This window comes from Temnothorax longispinosus, chromosome 11 (assembly GCF_030848805.1).
Source record: "Temnothorax longispinosus isolate EJ_2023e chromosome 11, Tlon_JGU_v1, whole genome shotgun sequence".
Taxonomy (NCBI): Eukaryota; Metazoa; Arthropoda; class Insecta; order Hymenoptera; family Formicidae; genus Temnothorax; species Temnothorax longispinosus.
The window spans coordinates 4,143,315-4,162,875 of NC_092368.1; the positions used below are offsets into that span (position 1 = coordinate 4,143,315).

At 40.0% G+C, this 19,561-nt stretch overlaps 1 protein-coding gene and 1 long non-coding RNA gene across 2 annotated transcripts in view; one reads left to right on the forward strand and one right to left on the reverse strand.

Annotated features, from left to right (window-relative positions):
- LOC139822425 (MAP/microtubule affinity-regulating kinase 3-like) overlaps nt 1–19,561 on the forward strand; it is a 208,105-nt gene that overhangs the window by 146,891 nt on the left and 41,653 nt on the right. The gene's annotated exons all lie outside the window — the stretch shown is intronic.
- Nucleotides 1–19,561, reverse strand: part of LOC139822426 (uncharacterized) — a 109,574-nt gene that overhangs the window by 51,821 nt on the left and 38,192 nt on the right. The window contains exons 3-4 of the long non-coding RNA XR_011734519.1: nt 15,257–15,589; nt 14,875–14,920 (exon numbers count right to left, since the gene is read on the reverse strand). This is a non-coding gene — a long non-coding RNA (uncharacterized lncRNA). The remainder of the gene's footprint in view (nt 1–14,874; nt 14,921–15,256; nt 15,590–19,561) is intronic.

Here is a 19,561-nt window from a genome sequence, read left to right on the forward strand (position 1 = left end):
GACGACTGTTACTCCGATGAAGACGGAATATGAGTTTAATTATCGGAACGAGAATTTTAATGGATCGCTTATACGTGTTCAAATATTGCGTAAATATTTGTAGCTTCAAAGACTTCAGACTCTAGCGAAATTGGATTCAATCAGATTCAAGAGATTCAATATTAATCTTCTCGACTTTACACACTGGAAGTTAATAAAATGTTGATATTTGCAAAGATCTTATTATAGATAATCCGAGATAGCGTGAGATCTCCGCGAGCTGAAATTCAAGATTGATACTCATATTCGCTACTGCTACACTCTTGAGTGCTGCAAAGATAACCGTATTAGCGAAGATTTTTCACGAACGTTCACTGATCCGTATCGCGACTGGAAACGGATACCTACTTCGTGCCTCGGCCGGCCGAGGATCGCCGCATCTCCTTCGTTTCAAAATCCACTCTCGGATTTATAACTCACACTATATTCGAGCGCGCGGAATCGCGACGCGAACCATGGAGAATTACATCCCTCGGCAATAACGACGCGAGGGGGCCCCCCGATTTACGGATAGCGAAATATCAAGAGCCCAGGCGTGTTCGCGCGCCGGGGCCGCGCTTGATTTATTCCCGGTAACCTTATAAATCATCGGCTCATCGCAATCGGCATCGAGTCATCTCCTTCGCTGGCCCGCGTATCCTTCGTTTTCGTGTTTTGCACCGCCCGACGCGCGCCTTTCTCTCAACGCGAACCAAATGTCAGAGGCCCCGCTCCGCGAAGACGCGATTTGACAGGCAAAGTTTTGATGAATTAGGGTAAACTATGCATTTAGTGTAAGTAATCTTTGGCGTGAATAGCCGATGTTTTGTTGCAAATAATATTTAAACGCGAGATCTCATATCCCGTATAGAACGATAATCATACAAAGTAACATACTCATCATGTTTTTGCAAAACGAGGATATTATGTTACTTCTTGTTCTTGTTTACAATATAATTATCAATTGAAGCATTTATTGGAATTAGTAATTGATGATTTTGTCATCTTCAAAAAAATTTATTTCCATTATTAATCTTTAATAAATCACGTTAGAAAATTAAAACTTGATGTTATGACTTGAAAAGGTGTGACGAGAAGCTCGTCTTGATTTTACAAAGAATTGAATTATCCAACATTCCTTGAACCAGCTATTCACATTTGTCCTATCGTCAGAATCTCTGTCAGCGAGACGTGTTGATCCTCGAAGATGCCAATCAGTTTCGTAGACTAACACCGATAGATCACCGGAGCGACACGTTGGTCATTCTAGTTCCGTGACAGTTAACGCGAAGAAGACCCTCTCTCGCCAGGTTGCGCCGCGCCGTGAAAGGACATATACTTATCTACGAGGCACATCGCATTAGGTAGCCTCGAGGGATTCGTCCTCGAGCATGTGAGATATCCCGACCTCTCGACTATCCTTCTTTGCTTAGAGATGAATAAAATTGCCCTTTAAAGCAAATTCACCGAGAGCGGGGCGGCGCCGCCGCGCCGCGCATTCGTCACAACCCTTGTCAGCCCTTTCAGATCCACCCTTATCGAAGTGGAACAACGTTCGATAACCGAATACGTTTGAACCGAAACGCGTCTACCGTATCCCCGAGTTCTGAGATTTCCATAGAGGGATCTCACCGTGACGACGGTTCTCAATCTTTAAAGGACATTTCATATATATCTCTTTTATTTTTCTCGTTGTAGCAGATAAAGTCTACAACAATCTATAACAAACTCAAATTTTAATGTTCGTGGATCTCATGGTTCGTTAATTTATTATTGTCATCAATATTAAATGGCCTTGAACTCCGTTGGCTTTTACTCCTATTTCCTGAATTTACGTTTCAGTCATTTATTGTGAAACTTATGTTAGTTTCTATAAGCGAATGAAAATAGCGACTTTAATCCCTCACGTTGTTCTGGTTAGATTTTTGATCTCCCTTTCACGCAAATCGAGGAACAGAGACGTTTGACGTGGTCGGTACAAGCAAAATGTCCGTGTTTTTCTCCAAGAGAACATCGTTCTGCCACCGGTAGCGGTAAGACCACGCGCGCATCGCGAAGGGCCTTAGCATACAATGGCGAGAGAAGGAGACCCGCCGCGTTGGTAAAGAGCACACGGCAGTAACTTTACTCGCCCGTACACAACCCAACACCGAAATATAATATACACGCGATACATAATGCAAAAGGTGAGCGCGCGCGTACAACGATCCGTTACGCAGATATAGATGGATAGATAAATCAATTTATTACGCTGTGAGATATCTCCTTACGATCGCGCGCGGTAAATCGCGTAAATATGTAGAATGTTAAGTAGCATAAGCAGCGCGAGAAACATTGCAATCGATAATCGTGCGTAACGTGAGATTAGCTGTCCAATCGGAAAATACGCACGATAATCTCTCGCGCATTGAGGAATTTCTTTTTCCTCAAAGTGCAACGTGAAATAACCCTGTGTGATTCTGCGAAGCAATTGATATTATATACTTCTAAAGTTTCAATCCCGGAACGTGAGTAAATTTTATTCATCTGCTATACATCGCTGATTTCATCGAACAGTTATTACTGTTTCCAAAGAGTACATTAACATTTAAATTACTGAAACTCGTAACATTTTTTTTAAAGCGATGTAAACGAACTTTAAGAACTGACGAAACTTTACGATTGACCTATGTAAAATCAAGATGGTCGTTCGCTCTTCCACGTAGTTACCTGAAGACGGAAGATGCAAACGAGACACCGAACGCGCGACGGAGAGTCTTACGATCGCTTACAGGGTATCTCTCGCGAGTATAGTATATCTTCGATAAACGCATAATTAGCAGAATTTTATAATCGCGCATAAAGTCACGGTATCCGTTTCGCGTCGGCTTCGGGAGGTAAATTATTCCCAGGCAGCGACATAAATGCGGCCGTTCAGACTCCGCGTTCGCGGAGCGTATCGCGCCGCGAATAAGGCAACGAAGAGAACCGCGGGGTGTCGAAAGTCCAGCTATATCCTCGCGAACGTTCGTTTCTGCACGCTCCCGCTATCTGATTGCAGGCTGGTTTCGCGGCGGAAGCCGTTCTCCCGGCTTCTTCTTCTTCGACGCTGAAACGGGCGAACGGGGAAGATACGTGCCTCCGAGACGAGTTATCATCGAGATTTATGCCCGGCCCCGTCGAGCTTTGCGTTTACCCGCCCCGGTGTCTAATGAAGCGATCGCTACACTCGCCCCGGTTCGCAGGCTTCCGAGCTCGTGCGTTTATAACGTGGCTTCAATTAACAAAACAGACAAACCGCGCGCTATCTCTGATATTGATCTTTATGAGATAACTGTATCTATGTAAATTATTATAAGAGAGACTGCTATAGCCTAAAGCTGGGACAACTGTGCGGAAAAATCTATTCATAATTATTATTCCAAGGAGATCTAAAAATGATTGTCATAAGTAAATTGATTTATCATAAAAATTCTGATTTCTAACTATACAGAAACTGCTAACTGTAATATTTGAAGTGCAGCTTGTGGATTTAGTTCGTGCCTTTATCAACCTTAATTTATTATAAAAGTTCTCCCATTCTTAATTACACGTAAAAGCTGTGCTTCTGATTGACATTCAAAGTTTAACCTGTTAATTAAGAGGGCTTCTTTATATTAACTCGCTTTATACTTTTTTATCTTGGGCAAGTTCGTCGGGTTCTTTGCACCGAGCTTCGTTGAGAGCTATTCACGTCTATTTCTGTCAGTAACAGCGAGATTTTCTCACCATTTTCTTCGGCGACGAGGACCGCGCAAGGACGGATCTCATCGCTCGACAGATCTTGAAAGCTCGCTCGATTTTACGTTCTAACGACCACGTGTTACGCGCTTCCCGACATAGAACGATATACAACCACACGTTAAAATAGAACGCCGCGGTTTCTCTGATGCGTGATTACAAAACGCTGGGTTATCGAAAGAAACAACCATTTTGAATTCTGATTCTAGGAAGAATTAAATTCTAAGAAGAATCTTTACTATACGCTTTTCGCGCTTTTGTAAGAAATAAACCTTCTCTTTGTAACATAACACAGTGCAATGCATCTTTGCAAGATAGAAGTAAAGTAAAAATTATTCATTCGACAATTTATTATTATCTAAATTTTTACTTGCGAGTTAACTTAGTGAATTTGCAAGACTGTCATTCGCGGGATGTATCTTTGAATATCCGAATGAAAACGTAGCTCGTCAGTATTCGATCGACTTGCGGATGGAATGCCGAGAATACCTGCTAAGAACTCGCGGATAGGCGGAATACAGAAAAGAACGGCGAGAAGAAGCGCGGAGGAGATGCGGCGGCGAGGCGAGGTCGTCATTGCCGATGCATGGGTTGCGCTGCGATCGCCTCCCATAACGCATCAATCTCGCGCCGGAGATCCCTCGGGAGCCCGAGCACGACGCCCTGTCCGAAGATCCGCCGCGCTCATCCGTCACGGCCGGCACTCCCGAATACACACGTACGCGATGCTTATACGGACAGAGGGAAAAAGAGAGAAAGGCAGGGAGAGGTAACACTGGGGCGACGATCGTGCGTGCCCACGTACGTGCGTGCGAGATTCGTATTATTCGCCACGATACCTGTATTACGAGAGGGAAGCAATGTACACACGCCGATATCGTGTGACACCGTATACAGAGAGTGGATCGACAAAAGACCTCCTGTTCTTATACGTTGTTTGGGTGTCATTGGGGGAGAAATGCGGCGGGCTAATAAGAGCCCTAAGGGTAATGAGTAACATAGGGCTGGTATTTTTCATTGTCATAGCTGAAAGCGTGTCAATGTAGATTTTCGAAATTTCGTTATAATTAAGCAGCTAAGTAGCTATCGAATATACTGTGCAATTTTTTTGTATTTGTTACTCGTAGATTCTGATTCGTTTCTACTAATATGCTGAAAATTATTTACTAAATATTAGTACCTACTAAAAAAGTACATATAAAAAGAAAATTTAAATATGCAATTTTGCATCTATTTCTATCATCTATTTTCTGCGATGTTACAGATCTTTCATAAATTCGCGCAACGTTTCTCAGGCAGACAGATGCAATTAAATTATTTTGTCGAGAAGAGAATAATATCGAATAAACTTAAACTTTAAATGTAAACAATACGCTATTTCTCGACTGGCATAATTCTCTTTATCATTATCTTTCGCCAAATTATATTTATTAAACGCATCTACAGTGAGACTCTGTGAAGGCAATTGCATGACGATGGATAACTCATTATTGGAAACTCATTATTTTATTTGCCAGACTTTTGTGCCTGTTTATTTCTGTACTTTCTAAATTATATACATATAAGAAAAACAATAAAAACATTATTAGGAATTTTTATATAATTACAATTAAAGATTTGGAATGACAATTGTTAAATCGACAATTTTGAAACATTAATAATCGGACATTGAATAATCAAGCATATTAGATGATTTTAGAGTATTCTTGGTGAGAAAAAAGAAAACGAATCCTATGTCTGATTATATTGTGAATCGATTTATGAGAATCACTTTAATAGATTGAAAATAATTCAGTTAAAAGAAAAGAAACCTTCCCATTACACGTATTTCCTTCGCTCCATTCGTCCGTTGTTCTGTCTTACTATTTCTCGACGCGGACAGCGATTACGAATTCTTACGCCGGGCAAACTTACGACAATGTCGCGTACGGACGACTCGATCTACCTCCGATCTCGGATTTTTCTTCAATTAGGGAAAGGATCGGCTCCTCTCTCGAGAGACTTCTGCAAGACAAGTATCGCGCGTACGAAGCGAAACCATTAACGAGATTTTAACATCCGTTAAGAGTACACGAAGGATATAGTCAGGGCCGGCTTTTTACTCTTCCCCTTTCCAAGCGAATACATTTTTGTGACCACCAGTCTCTACAATACATTTTTACTCGCTTAATGTCTTTTATCTTTATCTTTGCTTTATTATTAATCAATACTATTAATCACGAAATTACTCGATTTAAGCTAGACTCTAGAGTATTAAACAAGCTGCAATTCGATTTCACAAAGTCAATTTTGTCTCGTCATTTCCTTCATCTATTATTCATATTATAATTAAATACAATGGTAAAGCATTTTATTAAAAAGAAAATTGTTATTAATAATGGATCGATGGTCCACAGATCTAGTTACAACTCTCGGAATTGCAACCGAGGCGTCGTCGTTTTGCTGATTTTCAAAGCCGGCCCTGTATATCGTCGCTGCCGGACTGCGTGTTGGCCGATTCGTCGATCCATCCTCTCCTTTCCAGAAATATACGTATCGCGATATTCCGGTGCTCGAACACTGTTTCTCTCTTTCTCTCTCCTATGAGCGGCGATGCATCGACTCCGCCTTGCTCGCGTACGTTCTTTGCATACTTGCGAAACGCGCTGTTATCACGTTTGTTTTAATAACTCCGTCCATGCATTCGATTCGTCGATGTTTCCGGCTGCGAAGCGAGAGCACCGTCGGGAAAAAAAAACGGTCCCTGGGTTTGCGATATCTCCTGATCGCTGTCACGTCTGCGCCCAACAGTACTCCTAAACCCGAGGCCCTTCCTCGCCCTCATCCCACCCCTTTCCCCTTTGTCCTTCTTTTCTCTCTTCCTCGTGGTCCGAGCCACGTCGATCTCGATTTTGTCTCTCTTTGCCGTATCTTGCATCCCACGGATCACAGTTACGAGTCCTATCTCGTGGCCTTCTCGACGAGCCCTGGCTCGTACAAAATAGCAGAAGCTCCAGTGGTGGACGCCTCGGAATACTAATTCGCGTGCCAAAGTATCGCGAAGTCGCAAATCTCGATCAGTCCGAAAAAATTTACGTAGTACGATGATAATCAGGACGTTCCAGTACACCTATTTTAACAGTATATCCTTGAATCAATCCGAAATCAGTAATTAGTATAACCCAGATGTCGACGCAATTTATATCAAAATTATGATTTTTTTGTCTACATAAAAAATTATCTTACGTAATACAATTTTCTTAAATATAGCGGATAGATCATGTACAGGATATAAATTACGTCCATCCTATGAATTATAAGGCTTAATATTTCTCACGTTTACTTCTCGATTTACCTATGGTAATATATGACGATCTAGATTAATCGCGCACCGATTCACAGCGCATGTTAATACTTTATACGTGTGTACAATCGCACGGACTTTCGCCGGTTACGCAAGTCGTAAACGTAGCACGTGTGCCAACAACATTTTGTAGGAAGTATTTCATGGGCCGGCTCTCGTAAGCTCTGTAAAACGTTGCACGCGCGAGTTAGGCGACCATCTAAAATAACAAACCGCACGCTGGGGAAAGTGTAGCGCAAACGGGGCGTTTGTTAAAATTAAAACTCCCAGATTAATTTACCACACCCCGCTATCCCTCCTTTTCTACGCCTCCATCCCGCGAGAACCGGGATTTGATAATATCAAGGGCGATCCGTGAGCGGAATAGCCAAGTGGACGTCAGTTTCGTTAGGTCTGTATCTCGTGTAATAAAAGTCGCCCCTTCTCTCGTAATCTACGATGCCACGGAAAATTCGGACCATTAGGTATGTGCGGACTACGTGACGATGATGGCGACGAGGTACCACGATCAATTAAAGGAGAAAAATTTCATCTCGATTATGGCGCCGACGCTAAATTGGTATATTCAAACGGCGATGGCATCGATTCATGGGAAAACACGTGCATTGTTTTCCACGTGCGTGATTCACGACGCAATTCTGTCGCGCGCAATCGTCGCAGACACGTGCCGGATTTATGTAAGCGAGTTAGTGTTATAAATTCACCCTAAAAATATCTACATACAGCAGCAGGACAGTAATAAGGACAGCGAAGTCAGCGATAAAATTCAAATAGTCTTAGTTTTCCTTTACAGAAAACAATTAAAATTAATTTCTTAAAATTATACATTTTAAATTGTTGGATATAATCAATAATGTATATTTCATGTCAACACGCCGTGTTAATTTGCAAATAACTTAAATTGGGATCTTTATCTTCTAATTTAATATAGAATTCATCAAAGTTATCCATTTTGTTTTTGTTATTCTCGCACCGCGCCTACAAGCTCGCTATTCTCGCCCCGAGACGATTTAATTCCATCTCGCGCTCAGCATGTTTCGTTTAATCGAGGAGCATTCCTTTTTACGTATCATCGTCCTTGTCCCTGACAAATGTCGGTTGTAGTCTCTTAGTTACGAGAGAAACGACAAATTTCAAAAGGGAGTGCTAAGTATCTGACTGGGGAAAACCGTCGCCGTGAACGATGGGCCGGGACTAGGAGGAGTCCCCGGTGATTCAATTCGATACAATCGGGAGTAGATCTCCACACTTTCGTAATATATTGCATTCGTGACCCTATGTCGGCGACACCCTGCACCCCATTCCATTCGTCACCTCATTAACACGCGCAATTTTGTAATCAAATCAAACATTTCGATAGCAAACATTTAGTAATTAAGTGATTAATTCGATAATTATTCGTTCCGAATGATATGTAGATATACATCACTTGAACGTATCTGCCAACACCAGGTTTCTAATCTCTCTCGATAATTTTTTTTAAATCAAAGACGAGCACTGTGAGACCGCGCGATTTCATGCAGATTATTAGGTCGTCCGGAATGGATTCATGACGATCTTTCTAAGTGTAGTAGAAACCCAAATTTGTTATAAAACAAGTTTGTCGAGAAAATTGACGAGAACGTTTTGCCTATTTAAAAGATAAAGTCTATTCATTAAATGTTTTAGCCTGATTATGCAATTCTGAGATAAAATATATACATCACAAAAACAGTATGATATTATCGTAATTTAAATAAATTTAGTCACTCTGATCGTTTTTATTACCTACAAAATGTTAATGTTTGCATCTGCCTGAGCTCCGCGTTAATATTGATGAAATGCTAAAAACACACGTGGAACTTTTCGTTCAAATCGACTGCGACATCGGTATAAACTATCATCGTTTGAACCTAGCTTATCGCATTTGGAATAGCAAAACTCTCTCGGGTATCGCAGAAATCACGATATCACCGCAATTTCTTTTGCGTATGGATACGTACATAGTAGATACGTACATAGTGTCTCAAACGCGGTATTCAACATTCGCTCGCGCGGCTCTCTCTTTCTCTCCCTTTCTCTCTGTCTCTGTCTCTCTATTCACGATATTTACATCGGCGTCCGTGGTACATCCGAGCGAGGTAAATTTGGGTGCAACAACCCGAAGTTATTATCGTGTCGGCTGAGCGTTGATCCCCATTTTTCAAAGTACCTACAGAGCTCGCCCGACCCCTCACGGCCTTTCAAAGGCTTCCCGAGGCTTAACGAGGGTAAAAGGTAAAATAAACAAGCCCGCGCAAAAGCCAGGTTCTCTCTCTTTTTCTCTCTCTCTCTCTCTCTCTCTCTTTTTTCTTTCTGTCTTTGTGTTAAACGCACTGGCGTATGCGTCGATACCGATACCTGCCCGGCTATCTGGCGTATAGGGCGCATGTGCATCCGTGTGACGAGCATGAAGGCACTTAGCTGATTGCCCGGAAATTGATCAGGAAAATTGGACGAACGGTGGAGCGAGTCACAAGCGGGAAACCTTTTTTTTGTTGCCGGAAAACACATTTTGCTATGATTTTTTCGGCGTAACGCAGAGAAACGTCGTTGTTATTTGATGCACTTGCGCCTATGACTATTTTCGCGTTTTCACATCAAACACAACGTTTTTATATATCGGAAACTGGTTTGTACTGCTTTCTTAACAATTCGATAAATGTTGAAAATTGCGTTATATATTCCAAACATTCCAAATATATTAAATTTAACAAAGTCGACGAGTTATGATTAAATTAATAAATTTTAATCGGTCTTTTTCTTCTCACAATTGTTTCAGTATATTCTTATGTGAAGAGTAACGTTAAAGTCATACAAAAGATTCGAAAATACACACACCCACAACTATAAACGTTAACATTAAGCAACCCTGACCAATTCATATCTATACTTATCTATAATACGAGATCGGCGAAAGCGGATTTCGCGGTATCAAAGAAATTGGCTCGCACTAGTCACGGGGTTTCCAGTTTAATTCTCATATCCCGCCCTTTTTTCTTTCCCGGTACATACCGTGGCATCTCGGCATGCGTTCATCCTATTTTACGGTAGCGCATTCAGCTGCGCGTTTTCTTATTGCGTTCGCTGGCTGTCGATCGGCGTTTCGAATAAAATGTCAGAGCCAGAAACGATTTTTTTCCTCTCTCCTTCTTTCTCTCTGCTTTAAACCAAAAGGGGCACGCGTATATACGCTGGAAAGAGGATTTTCGGCAGAGGGACGAAAGGGGAGGCGAGAAAGACAGCAAATCAGATTTGCCGTCTGGGAAAGTGTTGTACCGGATTAGGTTCCTACCACGCGCCCAGCGGGGAATCCGATTCTCATCGAAAGTGTATTTCGCGGTATCGGCCCGACTCGTCGAATATCCTTCTCGCGAATCCACGTGGCGAACAGTCACTTTTAATTTTCTGTGCGATGCGAGAAACGAAAAGTGCGCGTTTGCTATACTTTCAGCTATACTCCTCTTTCTTTTTCTATTTAATTTCTACTCCTCAATAATACAAGTTGCTAAACTCGTCATATGTTTTAGTTATAAATAAAATACTGATATTATAAATAATGTCAGTTACTCGGAAATATTCAATCGCATGAGTCTTAATCGTGGAAATTTTTGAAGATAAATTGGCAGAATAAAATTGAACGCTCTGAAACGACGCGTGTCTGACAAGTGTTCACGGTTTCTAGGTGCTTTTAGCAATAAGACGGATTCCTGTACTAATGCAGTAACCCTCGGACCCACGCTATGGATTAGGGTCATGTTCCGACCACGTCAGCATTTCCGTACATCACGCACACGCCTTAGCGCGTCGAATTTCTCATGAGCCCGAGCGAAATTGGACCTGATTCCAAGATGATACACGTATCGAAAATTCCGTTCCCCGTATGTGATTTATTTGCGACTATCATCATCTCCGAATTGAATTCTTTTCGTGACAACTAACGATTATACTATTCAATATTGCTTCTATTTACAAAACAGTGCACCGATCTATTTGTTACATCTGCATTATCCCGAATAGAGATGCTAGCGACAACGGGACGTTCTCTTGACAACAATCGCACCCTCTCCGTTAATAAAAAGAGACACTATCCTTCACGGTGCACGAGCGCCATTCACGAAGACCGATTTATTCGCGTTTCCACTACCTAAGGCCGGTTTTAAACCTTTGTGCACCCATCCAAGATAAAATATAGGACCGTAACTAAGGATTTTCTTACCTGAGGCAAAAACTGAAATAGCCCACCTCTCATTTTTCATTATATCTCATCCAACTTAGTAAATTTTTAACAATTAATATATCTGTTGCATAGAGAAATAATTATAAGAAATAATTAAATAAGAAATAACAGACATTATTCTTCTAGCTAATTATTTAAACAGCACTACTTTTAATCTTTTTTAACTCTAAAGAGTCTATTTTCTTGTTCACCATCTGACGCTAACCCCCATGATCGTTTATCAGGGCCCTTCTGTACTTTTCAAGCGAATGCCAACTCGAGTGGCACGCTGACTTCTATGTTCATCGACGTGTACCGGGAGGGCACGAACATATATCGGGTGCGAGTGCGTGCCGGAAAGTGGGTCGATTGCCAGCGCGAGGAGAAACCCGGGCGAGGTGGACGGGCGCCATCGAGGGAGGGAAAGTAAATTTCCGCCTCGATTGGCGTCTGCGACGAGTGAATTTCGTTCCCGAAAATCCGGAGGGTTGCAGGCAGCCCTTATACCGCGCCTCCCTCGCTCTCGCTCGTCTCGGAACCCCTCTCCCCCGTCATCCCGCGGCGCGCCTTTCATAAGCTGTAATTCATAACCCCACGTTTGACCGCAGCATCCCCCGTGCACGTTATTTATTCTGGGTGCAACTCGTATTTTTTCGGCCGTTTTATCGGGTATCTCTCGATTTATGTCCGCCGACCGCCTGGACCCTAAATACCGCGTGTGTCGCACGGGTCCGCCGTGCCCACGAATTCATTGATATTCCGCGCAGAATCGTCGTCCGCGCCATTGCAATGTCGGCCTAATGAATTTAACCGTCGTGCCGATGCCCTCTTACCGGTCGGAACCACTTTGGTTCTTTATTCACCTTCTTCTTTTCCTCCGTCGTCTGCGATTTTCTCTCTCTTACTTCTTTCTCTATCTCGGTTTCTTTTCCTTCGCCACGACCGCGCTTCTGCGACAAACCAGCCGCGTACCGTGTGAATTCTTAAATTTACAATCCGCCGCGTAATTAAATCTATCCCGTAGTACTCGACTTTAAATCTTCGATTAAAAACAACGTTCATTATTTAGAGAGAAACGTTCATTCTTTAAAAGAAACTAATTGTAAGACTGACGCATCGAGGATCAAGATCCGAAATTTTATACGAAAAACTAAACTTGAGATATTATACATATAATTTATATTTATTTAAATAAGTAAATTATATATTTATGCAAAATTATAATATACCCTAATAAAAACCAGCTTCTCTGGTATCATACACAAATTGCTTTCCTAATTAATTAATTTTTCACATAAATAACAAGTAAAATGATAAAGCAAAAACAATATTTTAATTATTATTATTCAATTCTAGAATTCTAAGAATCAGCGACTATTAACTTTTATAAAATATTTTCGATCACAGCGTAAACGGCATCGATTCATGATTTAGTTTATGATCAAACACGAAAACCGACAATAAGCTTTCTAGAGGAAGACCTAGAGCGAACCCTGTTTATATACGCGAACACTGCATGCGGCGTGAACGAACGATGTCCTACGACGTGAAAAAGTGTCCCATTCAATAGCGTTTTGAAAACACAATCGTCCGTGATTTCAATCCAGAGTGATTATCTGTCCGATGTTTTGTCGGGATGAGGACACAATGCCACCCGTTGCACAAGCATCCACGGAGGGGGAACGAGAAGAGGCAAGGAACAGTAACGCAACCCCAATTTTTTTTTCGTACTCTCCATATTTTTTTGCCCCTGCACTAAGGCAGGTGGAACCGGCGAAGCATAACGGGGATTGCTATCCGGGTGCAGCTAATAGCGATTCAGCTTCCTCCGCCTCCCCCGAGTCGATGAGAACGCGTGGTAGATTCTCGGCGTAGGTAGGTACATCACGCCCGGATGAAGCTTTTCGAAGCCGTCGCACCATACGAACGGGTTTTTAATTTCGAAACCCCGGCTTCGGGGCGCGCGAGTCCGAACCCCGACAGACGAATAACCGGATATTAAACGTACGCGTACGTCCGAATGGAAATGGACGGGTTCGATTTATCCCGATTAGATTAACACCCGAATACCGGCACGCGGATTAAACAGTGTACGCTGGCTTGAAATTGAAGCTACGCGCCTCTCGCTTAAATTAGACACCAAAAAATTTGCATCTTACAACAAGATAATAAAAGAGCTAATTATATGTACTTTGGTTGTTTAAAAAATGTCTGCTTTCGGATGTTATTAGATGTAATTGATATTTTACATAAAAATATATATATATATATATATATATATATATATGTATATAAGATAAAATTGTCTAACAAAAAATTCTATTATTTTGTTCTTTCGTATAAATTCAGGTTTTGTGAATTTTGTGAATAGAAAAATCTTATATAAATCTAAAGTTATTCGAATTCTCGTAATGCGGGAGCTATTCCTGAACACATATATCAATATAAAGAGGTGCACATAACTATTTCCTGATTTTCTGTAAGTCACATCTCATATACGATCGTTCATCCAGCTTTATATCCCAACGATCCCTCGCTACTCTCGTTATAGTCGTCAAAGTTATTCGCATCACCCTAAAGACTACGGGAAAAGGAGATCAAGGCGGAGATATTCGCGTTAACGCGGCTAATTTTCTCTCTGCGACCCACGATTCGTCCATCCATCCATCCATCGGACCTCGTATTAACGATGTACCGCACGTTCGTTGATCGTCTGACCGTTCGCGGTCGGCGATCGATGGTTTGGATTTGGGCCAGGATGACGCGGAGAGTGCCAGGAGAGCTCTCTTGCGCGGTCATGGCTTTTCGGCGGCAGGCAGGCAGGCACAGGCAGGCAGGATGGCAGAGATTGCCGGAGCGAAATTGAGGTCGTGCCACTGGCCGTAAACCTCTGAAACGCCGCCACCGGCCGCGCCATTCGGTCAATTATTCGCTTCGAATTACGGCCCTCCAATTGCGCGAGAGTTATAAGAGCAGACCGGCTGCTACTCCCATCCCGATATATACCGAGCCCGCGCGGCGAACTATACAGTCGATTGGCAGCTCGTTTATGATAACGGCCGGACGACACCCGGCAGTCACGTTTCGATCCCGCCAATCCCGATCGCGAGACAGATTTTCGTGCCCACCCTTAATCAATATAAAAATATAGATTTTACAATGTACCAACTGTATTTATGCAAACTTCGATTAAAAATCGATTATTCTTGAGAGAATCAATTGTCTCGTTTCTATTATATAAATATCGTTCTATATTTCTTTATGTGCATTTTATACTAACATAGCATCAGTACTAAATTGCTGTTAAGTATTAAATAAATGTCAGTTGATGTAAGTTTCTTATAAAATTAGATTTAGAGAATAGATATGATAGATATTCTAGCCTATACACATTATTACACATACACATTCTAAGATTTGTAATGTGTTATATTTATCTGTAATATAATTTTATATTTCTAATACACTTTTCATACATCCATTATCTTAGATTAAAATAAAATATAATTTGACTCACCGACACGCCACGTCGAAGTAAATTATGTTGCAAACTGGGTATTGAACTGTAACACACAAAAATATCCAAATTATAACAGCGATCGAAATAATTCATATTTTTAAAAAATTACGTCGCGCTCTTTAAACTTTTTATTAGTCTTTAAATAGATACTTAATAAAACAAAAAAATTATCTAATTTTGAAAATGATCGTATTCTTGTAATAAACCTTTTTTACAATTTCATGTGGATAGATATCTCTTTTTATTTCTCATTTATAAATCATTCGAACCAACGATTAAAAGCGATTAAAAGCGATTGAGAGCGAGAGAATAACTGATTCATACTACAAGTAACAAATAATATATAATTAATATAATTAGTAAGTAAAATTATATTTACCTCGTAGTTGCTCCGCTGTCGCCCGATGCCTCCTAGGCCTCCTCCTCCTCTCAGATTCCCTCGTTGCACTCATACACATTCACTCGCGTATACAAAATTTACTACGAACGTTACTACGAATTAATTGACAGAACGTTATGATCGCACGAGACTTTATACGGCACTCCCGACATTAATCGTACGCGATACACATTTTATTTCATTCCGTAAGAATAAGTACTCGAATTGACGATTCTCACGAATTAATATAACCGACGCGGCAAATCGAGAAAAAAATTATGCGATTGATTTCACCCGATATCTACCATGCCGTTGTTGCTCCCACTTTTCAGGCTGCAAATAACAAATAATATATGCTCACAATATAGAACAAATGCAATCTCGTATTCTAATATATAATTGCATTATGACAAGTGAACGAATGCTAAAATTAGAGGCAAATATTCACAGATGCAATATTTAAAAATTTTAATGAGCCATGAAGGATGGACAAGCGTCAAGTTTATATTACAAATATTAATGAGTTTAATAATTATCGATAATCACGACTCTAGTTACTAATTAAACGCGGCGAATTACTACCCGATTCGAATTTGATCCGTTCTGTATCCGCGACATCCTATTACTGAAGCCGAAGAATTCGAAAGTAACGTCGGCAACTTTATCATGCTCGTGATAAACGGAGTTAATAAAGCTGTAATTAATAAAAAAAATTCAAAAACAATGAACTATACGAAAGTAATCATTCAGTTCCAGTATTACACGCGCATTATTGATAAATAATTGACGCAAAATATTGGTAGGGATTAGTATATAAATCGTCTTTTAAAAATAATTCAATAATATACAGAGCGGCTCGCGCGTTTACCTACCGACTTGAATCTCGTTACGCGAATGTAAACGAGATGACTTTCTTTACATTATAGCCCGATGTAGATATGCCGAGCGTTATCGCCGCGATTTTAACGCATCAGAAAATGTATGCTGAATACCTTGTTGCGCATTTGAAACTGATTACTACGAAACTATTGATATATCATGGCTTTCGGTTACTGAGATCACTTTATCCGGTAACGTGTGCATTATTCTGCGCTCTCAATTAGAGACAGACGAAAAAGTTGCATTTAATGAAAATTTTTAAATAAAACGAAGATATCCGACCGCAAGGAACGAATATCGTTAATGATATGATTATCGCCCGTAGATACGAAACAGTGACAAAACTCGCTCTTTGCTCCGATTCCCTATTTCAATCGAAATTAATAAACTCGAGCGATATACCTGCTTAGAGATAAATTTATCGCGTCTGCTTCTATGATATGCCTCGAAATAAGTCAGTAATCGGGTAAGTTAGTACATCGCGTACAAGCTGATAAGCATTAATTGTAGTTAACGCAGAAAATGATCGTATTTAAAGGGATGATAAAACGAAACACGGAGCGGCACGAGCTGCTGCCTACCGGCTCGAGTTTCACCGACGGAATGCCGAAAGACTGGAGCGACCGCGCGCGCACGACGTCACGACGTAAACAACGAACGCTGAGCGCCGAGTACCGCGTGCGTCAACACACATGCTATGAAATATTTAACGAATCAAAATAAATGTACGATGGGTATTTTGTGTGTGCGTATGTATATTCCGTATATCCGAAATCATTTTCGATAAATTATCAAGTCCGTTATTTTGTAATTTCGCGATTTATTTCGTGAGCTTGTTAGTATTATCTAAGATAATTATTAATTTTGTGTATATCTCGAAGAGAACATATATTGAATGCATAATGAAAAAGAAAGGCACTTTGATATTTATTTGAAGAATAAGATTTGCTGTAATTTTGATCGGAAAAGTATTTATAAAAATATAATTATTATCATTACTGCTTTTAAAATTTGTATCCTTTTATTTTATATTATATTAACCGGATTATGGATTGTCGCGTAGCATATTTGCAACGATCGCTGAATCTTTTATAAATTCGGCGAGCAATGCCTCGTTCGACGATTACAGATTACATTCTAATGGTGGCCTAACAACTCTCGCATGCGGATTTAATAAAGCAGCCGGATCGACAGCGGCTGTGAGTTGTATTCTAAACTATCGTGAATGGTGTTTCGTTACACGAATGTAAACAAGTTGCGACCCTGTATATAGCATTCTGTAGTCTGTTACACCGAGCTTTCGACGTTAGAAAATGTATGCCGAATACCTTATTGCTCGCATTTGAAATTGATTATTACCAAACTATTGATACATATATCACAATCTTCGGTTACTGAAATCACGTTATCCGACAACGCGTATATCATATTCTGCGCTCTTAATTCGAGACAAACGAGCAAGAGGGAGAGTTACATTCAGTGAAAAATTCAAAGCGCACAAAGTAAAAATATATATCGATTTGCGAAAAAGGAGCGCCGTTAATGATAATAATTATCCTCCGATAAATAGGAAACCGGGGACATAACTCGCTCGTTCTTTGCTCCGATTTCCTAATTCCTACTTCAGTCAGATGAACTTAACCTACATATACCTATTTGGATAAACCTGTCGTCTGCTTCTATAATACAGCGATATGAGTGATAAAATGGAAGAATAATACATCGTGCAAGCTTACAATCCGCTGATCGTAGTTAATATAGGAAATAATTGTATTTGGAGGGATGATAATAAGACGACATACGGAGCAGCACGCGCTGCTGCCTGCCGACTCGAGCCTCACCGCACGAATGGAAATGGAGCGACCGCGCCACCGCGCGGCGCGCGCATACACACTATACAGCAGTACATCAGCACTACGCAACGTACGAATGTAAACAATGAGCACCGAGGAGGCACCGCATGCCACACGCATCGCGCTACAAAACGGTCAACATCTCCGAATAAATGTACGCCGAATATTATCTTTGCTTATGTGTACGGATTCAATGTACCTTGAATTACTTTGGACGCACGAGTAAGATATAATATCAGCTATATTATCATTTCGCTTTATTTTATATTGGTTATTAGCATTGCCGAAGATAACTAATTAACTTCACATATCTAATATCATAATTTCGATCGAGAGCATTTTGAATAACAAAGATATAGCTAGTGACACAACGAGAATATACCGCGATTCAATCGCTGCATGCATATGTATCGAAATTTTAACTCTGTTAGGCAGATTATTTAATTCTTCTTTTGATGAAAATTAAATTGTTATTTTTAATCGATTAAATAATATTATTAAATGTAACGTTTATTTGGAAAATAAAATTCACCATCGTTTTGGTCGAAAAAATGTTGAATGTAAATTATAATATTATTTCTTTTAAATTTTCACGTCCCGAGAAAGAAGAGAAATGAAATTGCGCGATATTAATAAATCAAGAAAATGAGATTAAAGCGCAGAAAATGTGGCAATTTCATTTTTATTTTTCTCTCGATTTAAATCATACAATTTTACTTCTCTCGAGCCAGAAAAAATGAGGCTAAAACAATATATTTTGCATAAATACTTTTCCAATCAAACAAACTTTATTAACTTAAAATAGATATTAGATTTAATATTTTTCTTTAAGTGAAATAGTAGAACCATTTAAAATTTCATTTAAAAAATGACTAAATATAATTTGTTACCAGTAATCAATTGGTTAATATATCTGATTAATATAAGGTAATTGTAGTAATATTTTTGCACAATATACTGAAAGACAAAATCAGTTGAGTGACAAAAATCAATCTATATGGTATGCTGTGACAATAAATCGATATATCTATAAACATAGTTACGAGCTTAATTATGCAAAGTCTACGTGATATCATTAATTTACTTTGACTTTTTATAGCTCGAAAACTGTTGCCGTTTCTTTGTTTTTTCAATTTTTAACTTTAATTGAGTTTCAGAAAACGCTTGAAAGTAAGTATCGTACATGCAGTTATTACGGGACGTATCTATTTTTACTACTTGCGCGCTTGCTGCACATGATTTGGCGCAAGACTCTTGACAAAACGTGTATATTTTTATGACGTTCAGGATATTCTCTTGGAATATTATCTCTGCACTACATCTCCTATATCTATAATGAATTTATCTGTATGATATAAATTGATTGATATCTAATTATTTTTTTTATCGCAAAATTACAAAGTTCCTTTATTTCTTGACTTGCCCTCGTAAATGAATGTTGCCTTTTAAAACTTCTGATTTATTCGAAATTAAAGACGTATAAAGCTTATAGTAGTAATCGCGAAACTGAGTATCACGTGCGGTATAACTATATAGCGACAATCTCGCATCCTGGCTTTGTATCCGCGGATCC